The following is a 9,569-nucleotide window of genomic DNA, read 5'->3' on the forward strand; positions in this document are numbered from 1 at the left end:
CAAAACAATGAAGACATATGAAGACTCTAAAACAGAAATAGCAACCATTCAAAATAGTTGAACGTTTATTGTATCATTTGCTCTACAGCAGCAATCTCATTATTAAAGTAAATATAGCCAGTTTATGTGCATATGTAGATACAGGGATCTATAATGTACATTATGATGTATAACTATCAAGTACACAAATGTAATGGATATTTTGGTTTATTTTCAATACAAAGATTCTGTGCCTGTGTGCTCTCTCAGGAGTGGTTGCAATTTCAGCTGAAGATTTGAAAGTTTTCTTATGAAATTTTACCTCCACCCCCTCTTTTGCAGATGAACTATTGAAGAAAAAGGATGAAAGCAGATTGATTCTCTACCTACTTTTTAGATTTCAGATTCACATGTGTTTTAATAGTTGCCTCCACGCAGTCTTACAGTTAAGGCTTTCTGGTTTGTAGTTCTTATAAATAATTGTGCAAGGGCTCTGCAGTGTAATATATTTGTGATATGTAAGGCATAACAATTTTCCAAAAGTATGTCTAAAACTAACATATAAATGTCCTCTATAAAATCAGTAATATTTGACTTAGTAATTTATTAAATCTGAATTTTTTTAAAGAAAAATTTTGAAATGATATGTGAAAATTATAGAGGTAGCCTGATTTTCCATTATATTTTATTCTTTCAAGTTAAAAAGAGGTCCAGGTCCTGTGTGATGATTGGGGGTGGGGTGGAAGAGAGAAAAGTATTCCCGAGTTTTGAGTTCTGACTCAGAACCCTTCTGTAACTTAAATGAACACAATTATCTACTAGAATAAACGATATTCGTTATTCCTAATCAATATCGTAGGGATGTATTACTCCAAAATTAAACCCAGCTCAATAGTAAAGAAGTCAGCAAGTCAAATTATACGTTAGTATAGAAAAATTTCCCAGCTACGTCTTACATTGAATATATCTAGTCTCCTAGAAACCTCTTCCAAAGAACTAGCTATCTTTGTCAACTTTGTCCAGGTCTGCTATAATATCTATCACAGTGGTTCTTTTTTTTTTTTTTTAAGAAGATGTTGGGGGTAGGAGTTTATTAATTAATTTATTTTTGTTGTGTTGGGTCTTCGTTTATGTGCGAGGGCTTTCTCTAGTTGTGGCAAGCGGGGGCCTCTCACTATCGTGGCCTCTCTTTTTGCGGAGCGCAGGCTCAGCGGCCATGGCTCACGGGCCTAGTTGCTCCGCGGCATGTGGGATCCTCCCAGACCAGGGCTCGAACCCGTGTCCCCTGCATTAGCAGGCAGATTCTCAACCACTGCGCCACCAAGGAAGCCCATATCACAGTGGTTCTTGAAGGGGATGAGGAGAGTGGTATAGGGTTTTCACAATGTCTGGGGGCACGTTTACGGTTCATGCCCACCCTTTGTTATGGTCATAGTAATGGAACGAACTATTGGGACTTAGTGTGCTGGGGCCGGGATGCTAAATGTCCTCCAGTGCTCAGGAAAGTCCCAAGTGTTGAGGATCTTCAATGCAAGTAGAGATGCAGGTAATAAATATATCGAGTGTGTGTAGGTAATAATACCATAACTTTACTGATTAAGAAAATATTATGTAAATTTAGATCAGATATTTTACATTTTATCTGGGTATAAATGAGCAGTTTCAGATTTTGACACAAATTGGGACAGAAGATTTTTTTGTGTTATGTATGTTCATTAGATCTCAAAGGAAAATTATGGTAGCCTTTAGGAGATCGTGAAGTCCTAAATCACTAATGGGGAGATGTTTCTTTAATCATTGACAGATGCTATAATGCAATGTGGCTTGGTCAATTTAAAAAATCTCCACTCATAAACACTAAATGTAGGAAACAATTACATTTTACTAAACTGAGTCAAATAATGATGTATGAGTAACTATACTTAATTCCTTACATTAATTTTATATTCACACATTAAACTATCCATTTATCTAATGAATCTAAACTTCTTAAGCTACAACTATATTTGTGATTCTTTATGCAGATTGTTTACTCGATCTTTTTGCTTTAGTTAGATGAATAATATGCTAAGGGAAAGGCGATTTTACCAGGAGCCTTTTAAACTTTTGTTATCCTATTTCAGCAAGATAGGTATAGATGGCATTCCTAGTTTTCACTAGCCCTGTTACACACGTTGCTAAAACTGTAAAATTTTTATTTCCCGGGCTGCTACTTATCCTATTCTGGACTTACACATTCAACAATTAAAATAATTGTGTACTATTTTAAATACTTTTCATGTTCCTGTAATGATTATGCCAAAGTTAGCCATTGATTTACTTATCAAGAAACCTACCAAGTCAGCTTCCTGGAATCAGAAGAGACCTGGGTTTAGAGTCCAGCTCTAACCTACATGTTATATGACTTAATTATGCTCTTCAATTTCTTATATGCAAAGTAAGGTTAATACCTATCTTCACAAGATTTATGCGAGGCTCAATTTAGACAATATTTTAATATTTGAAATGAAAGTAAACTTGGACTTAAAAATCTTAAAACAGGAAATTCCCTGGCGCCCCAGTGGTTAGGACTCTGTGCTTCCACTGCAGGGGGCCTGGGTTTGATCCCTGGTAGGGGAACTAAGATCAAATAAATAAAAAAAAAAAACTTAAAATTTTTTAAACCAGGTATTATCTTTTTAAAAACAATTTCATGTGAACTTACTGTGAAGAATAAACGTGGCTTTTAAACAATCTTCGTGATCATTTGGAAGGGCTTGGTATTTGGTATTTGTACTAAATGAGGTTGGGGCCTTAAAGTGACAGCCTGCTAAGTTGCCTTTGTCAGAGGAAAGTAGCCCATGGCAGCTTTGTCTAAATGGCGTAGGAGTGTTTGCATTTTGCCATGGTCATGGGTCAGAGATGGTGGATGGTGACAAAATGATCCAATAAGCTTTTTAGCTAGGATTATTTGGAGCTAAAAAGCCCTGACATAAACAGAGATGATACTGTCAAAGTACTAGTGCCGTTAGTGATGCTGATATATCTTAAAAATAAATCATTTTCCTTTAAGTTTACCTGGGCATGTTTCTTTTTTTTTCAGGTAGAGCACTGGGGATTTTAATAGAACAATACTCTCATGGTCCGTGCCATCAGGAAACTTATTATATGCTTTTAAAAACAAAAGTTATACATATGCATGGTTTAAAGAAATAACAAGTATTATAAGGTTTTCTATGAAAACAGAAGGCAGTCCACTACCTTTTCCCCCATTTCGACTTTCACAGAGGCATCAGTTTCAACTCTTTTAGTTGACTGTATTTTAGATTTATCTCCATTATCTCTAAGTAATTTTGTTTTCTTTGAATTTTATTTTTTTATGCAGCAGGTTCTTATTAGTTATCATTTTATACATGTTAGTGTACACATGTCAATCCCAATCTCCCAATTCATCCCCCTCCCCCCTCCCCCTCCCCTATCCCCCATGCCCGCTACTTTCCCCCCTTGGTGTCCATACTTTTGTTCTCTACATCTGTGTCTCTATTTCTGCTGGGCATGTTTTTTATTTACAACCTGAGCAGAGCAATAACAGAATCTGGTACCAGGAGTGGGATATGAACCACCATTCAAAGACCTTTATTTTTTATTTTATTTTATTTTATTTTATTTATTTATTTATTGGCTGCGTTGGATCTTCCATTACTGTGCGCCGGCTTTCTCTGGTTCCAGCGAGCGGGGGCTACTCTTCGTTGCGGTGTGAGGGCTTTTCATTGCAGTGGCTTCTCTTGTTGTGAAGCACAGGCTCTAGGCACGCAGGCTTCAGTAGTTGTGGCTCACGGGCTCAAGAGCGCAGGCTCAGTAGTTGTGGCACACGGGCTTAGTTGCTCCGTGGCATGTGGGATCTTCCCGGACCAGGGCTCGAACCCATGTCCCCTGCATTGGCAGGCGGATTCTTAACCACTGCACCACCAGGGAAGCCCTCAAAGACCTTTATTTTATTACGAGTGTCTTCATGAACATAGGGGAGTCCCATCAGAGGCACATTCAAGTTTTATTAGTCCAAGTGTATGTGCTGGGCCAGAGGGAAAGAGAGAGGTTGAGGGTTTAAGTCATGCAGTCACTTCTGACTACCATTTCTCTTGAATACTCCCCAGACTAAGTGAGCTCCCTCAGTTGGTCATAGATTCTTTGTGCCTTGTAGCGTGAGCTTCTCACTGTGCAGAGTGTGATTCTAGTGTTTAAAGATAAGTATTTTTTTATACAAGATGGCCTCAAATGCAAGCCAACTATTTCATCTGGTGCTCACCCAAAGATTGAGCCATCTGTTTGAACACTGAAGGAAAAACTGGCTGTGTTGGACACGTTGAGAATCTGCTTCCAACATGGTCTGTAAATGTTGTATACTGTATTTTTTAAAGGTGACTTTGATTTCCAAGCATAATTTTGACTCCATGAGATTTTTTTTCTTGTGTATATAACTCTGCACGAGATGCAACTCCACCATAATAAATGCTGTATCCTTCCAATTTTCCTTTGTGACTGGGTAACATAGATATTTTCAATAGTTCTTTATCTTCCAAGGTGTATGGAGACCTTTTAAAAAAAACCTTTTCATTCAAGGACTTAAAATAATGACCTGAATATAAAGCAGGGTTTTGAGCAAATATCTTTAGTTTATATATAGTTGTAAAATGACCCATGCAAAGTCGAAGTTATTATAAAATTTTATGAAATTGCACATTTAGTGAAATAGGCCCCAGTCATGGCAACACCCTTATAGGATTATCCTCTGTAATTATCCTCAGGCCAGGACATGATGTGGCAGGGTTTACTAGGGCTAGATGATGATGTAGTAGACCAGAGATCAGCATTTTTTTCTATAAAGCACCAAATAGGAAATATTCTGTAAGGGCCAAAAAAGGCTTTGAAGGCCTTAAAGTTTATTGCAACAACTCAACTCTGCAGTTGCACCAAGAAAGCAGCCACAGACAAGAAGTAAATAAGTGAATGTGATTGCATTACCGTAAAACTATTTTCATAAAGAAACGACAGGTTGGCTTGGACACAGTGGATGCTCTCTGAGCTAGAAAATGATAACCTAGGCAGTGTTTCTCATATGTGATTCCCAGATCGGCAGCACTGATCACTGGAAACCTGTTAGCAGTGCAAATTCTCAGGCTCCCTCCCCTGCCCCCAACAGTAGCTACTGAGTCAGAAACCGGGGCTGGGGTCCAGCAATTAGGGTTTTAACCAGCTCTCCAAAGGGGTCTGACACATGCATGCTGAAGTTTGAGAATCACTGCTCTAAAGATCTAGACCCCTTAAGGCCAACCCTAAAACTACACAAGAAGATGTTTTTGGTTGTGTTACCATTGGTGCACAAGACAATAAAGCAATTTGAACGTTGAAGTTAACTGTAAACACTCTTATCGAGTCAGAAAATAGTTTTATCCTTCTGGTAAGGAAACATTTGTTTTTCCAGTTGATGAAGTTGTCTTTTCTGTTTAATATGTTTGAATGGGCTCTAAATTTCTCCTGAAAATTTTCCCTTAGAGACCAGCTTTCCTTTGTGCTATCATCATATATACTAAAAACCCATGAAAATAGTACCAAGTTTCCTGTTGTGGATCCAGTTTAGAGTGGACCCTAACAATGACGCAAAGTTAACGCCTACGATTTTTTCTGGCGTGGTTTTAAAAGACCCATGTCTTACAAATACCTGTGTCAGGATATTCAATAGGAACTTCCTTATTATTCTGGAGTTGCAGCAAGGCCCAAAGCTGAGAATAAAGGGTGCTAATTCTCCCATAGTCTACTGTCCGACACTGCCAAATTTTAATTTATTTTAGCAATCCCTTTCTTCACCCACAGTTACGTCAGGAGAAGCTTGAGGAGGGACCATAGGGGAAACGGTGTTTGGAGCCAGTGGCCACCTCCTCTCCTCCTGGGGGCAGGAGAGGGGGTGGTTTCTTTCAAGCCCAGGGAGGGGCTGGGGCTTTAAGAGAATCAGTCTGAACCCAAAGTGCGTCTTGCATTGTCCCTTTAGTGGAGCAAGGTCAGAGCCTAGAGAGAGCATGAAATATATCCGTAGAATGTGAGGAAGTATGTGTACATAGAAATGAATATCTGCTTTTGTCTGGAGGTTTCTGAAGACAAGGAATCTACAAGAGCAGCCTGTGTTGGCAGAGTTTGAAGGATGTGGGTGCCCAGGTAGAGGAGGGTGGTAACTGCCACCCCATTCTAGGATTCCACAGCTCTCAGAGGCTATGGAGGAGTTATCTAGAGGTTCTTTGGGATCCTTGGGAAGGAATTTGGAAGTTAAAGAAGGGCAGGAACTGTATAATTACCTAGGTTGAGTGAGAAGACAACTCCCATCAAGAGACATTTACCACATCTATGGGTGAGAGGGTCTAGGTTCCTCCTCCCTGAGGGGCTTCTCAGAAATGGAAGGAGCTGAGTGAGGCTGACAGTAGCCCAAGAAACACACATAGCCTCTTTGGAGACCACCAGCATCAGACAGAACCAAGTCTCATCAGTAGTAATGAGAAACAAGGAATTCCTAACACCATCATCAGGCAGGCAGTTCAGTTACATGTTTCTAACCCCCTAATCCATCCTCCTTGCCTTGAACTCCAGCCTTAAAGAAGGAAAGAGAAGGTTTCAAGGAGAGACAATACCGTTACAAGTCCTAGAGCCGCCACCCATCCCGTGGTAGAGATGCACATGAGTATGGATGGGCTGGGGGTTTGGCATCAGATGTGAGTGTCCGTAGCTGTGAAGGGTCTGATTTTACCTTGCAAGCTAACAAGTTAGCCTGATAGGTTTCATGTCTGCTGGCTGAAGACATCAGACTCCTGTGGCAGAGACAAATGGCTTTTATTACTCACCGCACAATAAAAGCATGAGCCTCAGTATATCCCTGTTGGTTTCCCTTGCCCGCAAGTCCCATGGGGGTGATTCATGGGCTGAGGTAATACGGATACATGCAGTGGGTTATGGTCCAGGAGAAGGACCCAAGGCCAAGCGCCTAGTGCTTTTATTTATTTATTTATTTTTGCGGTACGCGGGACTTTCACTGTTGTGGCCTCTCCCGTTGCGGAGCACAGGCTCCGGACACGCAGGCTCAGCGGCCATGGCTCATGGGCCCAGCCGCTCTGCGGCACGTGGGATCCTCCTGGACCGGGGCACGAACCCGTGTCCCTTGCATCAGCAGGCAGACTCTCAACCACTGCGCCACCAGGGAAGCCCACACCTAGTGCTTTTTGAGCCAGCTGTAAACATTGTAGGAAAGAGCAAGAAAGCCAGTTTCCTTCTTCTTGAGAATGAGCCGTTAGGTGGTGCTCATCTGGGCTGGGAGAAGGATGGGGCAAGGGATGGCACCCACGGGGCACAATTTAGGGAAGGATTCAGTCTTGTGCAAATGCAGGATTGGCACCTAAGCATGAGAGCCTCCTTAGATTTTGTGCTCTGGGTGCCTTGCTTGCCTCGCCCTAATCCTGGCTCTGCTCATCATGCTGGGATACCTGGTAGTCACCTGGACTTAGTTGTCTGTGCTCAGTGTCAGAAGACACATGAGCCTGCCAGTCTAGCACACTCAGCAGAAACGTGCAGGGACACTCAGGGGGCAGGGTGCCTCTCCCAACAGTGAGATTGAAGCTCAAAACTGAAGTGTTTTGTTGGGGGGAGGGATAAATTAGGAGACACAAACTTTTACTATATATCAATGTAAAATAGATAAAAAACAAGGTCCTACAGTATAGCACAGGAAACTATATTCAGTATCTTGTAATAAACCATAATGGAAAAGAATATGAAAATATGAGTCACTTTGCTGTACACCAGAAACTAACACATTGTAAATCAACTATACTTCAATTAAAAAAAAACCCACAAGTGTTTTAATAACCCTCGGGCCAAATCCAGCCCCAGCCCACAGTTTTGACATTTTTTCTTTATTTTTTATTATTATTTTAAAAAATAAATTTATTTATTTTTGGCTGCGTTGGGTCTTTGTTGCTGCGCGCAGGCTTTCTCTAGTTGTGGAGAGTGGGGCCTGATCTTTGTTGTGGTGCACGGGCTTTTCACTGCAGTGCCTTCTCTTGTTGTGGAGCATGGGCTCTAGGCACGTGGGCTCCAGTAGTTGTGGCACTCAGGCTCTGTAGTTGTGGCTCGCGGGCTCTAGAGCGCAGGCTCAGTAGTTGTGGTGCACGGGCTTAGTTGCTCCGCGGCATGTGGGATCTTCCTGGATCAGGGCTCGAACCCGTGTCCCTTGCATTGGCAGGCGGATTCTTAACCACTGCGCCGCAAGGAAAGTCCTGACATTTTTTTAAAGGATTGCAAAATAAACCAGAATATACAACAGAGATCATATATGACTCACAAAGCCTAAAATATTAGGCTATTTGGCTAATATCTGGCTCTTTACAGAAAAAGTGTTCTGACCCCTGTAAAAACTGAAAGGCAGTTAATTTGCCCATATCTTTAAAAGGTAAGAGAGGGACACTCAATGCAGTAGAGCTCAAGGCAATAGTTTAAAAAAAATGTTTTACATTTACTCCCCCAGAGAGCTGTGTCTCTCCCATAAACTCGTTACACATATGATAGACATTAGGCTGCTTTCAAGTGGACAGTACCCAACTTTAATTAAAGCCAAAGAGAATGCGTTGGTTCGTATGGACAAACTGCAGAAAGGGCAGGCATAGGATCAGTCTGAGATTTGAAAGCCACTGGAACTTGGGCACAGGTCGACTTCATTTTTGCCTCCACAGGGTATCTCAGGAGCTTTTCCCCAGTGGTGGAGAACAAGGCTCAGGCCACTCCAGAATCCTCCGCCTCCAGTGCTGCAATTCCGGAGGCAATAAGGAGTCTGCTTCCTAGTTAAGGGTTTGGCCGTTGTCCAACCCTGGACCAGCATCATGGCCAGGGTGGGAGAGGTACCCTGTGATGAACCCAACCCTGTGCCATCTCTCATCTCAGAGAGAGGTAAGATCTCTTAGTAGAGAGCAGTGAAGGGCAGGAGCACGGACGTGACCCTGAGTCACCATTGGCAGCTGCCTCTGTCTACCACAGTGTCCTTACGTTTGGAATCACGTGGGATTTTTAGGCCCTGTCAATGTCTGTACTTGAAGCTCTTTGCCTATAAAACTGTCACGTGTTTAACATTAGCTGCTCTATTTCTGATTGATGTATCAGCTTGGCTTCCAGCCCTGTTTCTACAGTTTGATCACGTTGTTTGGAGTTGTGCTGACTGCGACTGGCCCTCGCAGCTCTTCCTCTTTTACTGTGAGCTCACCACAGAAGAGTTGCTTAGGGAACTTTCATTCATCATCCTCTCATGGTCAGGCACTCCTCCTGTCTTTGTGGCCTCGCCAGATAGTTCTATGGCGAACATTACATTCCTGATTCTAGACTCTGCATCCTATAATCGCAGTGACGATTCTGTTTCGCTAATTAACTTTTAGTGTGGCTTGTAGATGATGGTCATGAAACAAGTGAAATGTGACAGGCTTACAATCCATAATGAAGCCGGAGTTAAAGCAGCCATTCTCTAGATGGTTAACTCTATTTGGGCCTTAGTGCCAGATTGATCCGAGGGCCCTAACAGACTTGCT

Source organism: Pseudorca crassidens, chromosome 17 (genome assembly GCF_039906515.1).
Source record: "Pseudorca crassidens isolate mPseCra1 chromosome 17, mPseCra1.hap1, whole genome shotgun sequence".
Lineage (NCBI taxonomy): Eukaryota > Metazoa > Chordata > Mammalia > Artiodactyla > Delphinidae > Pseudorca > Pseudorca crassidens.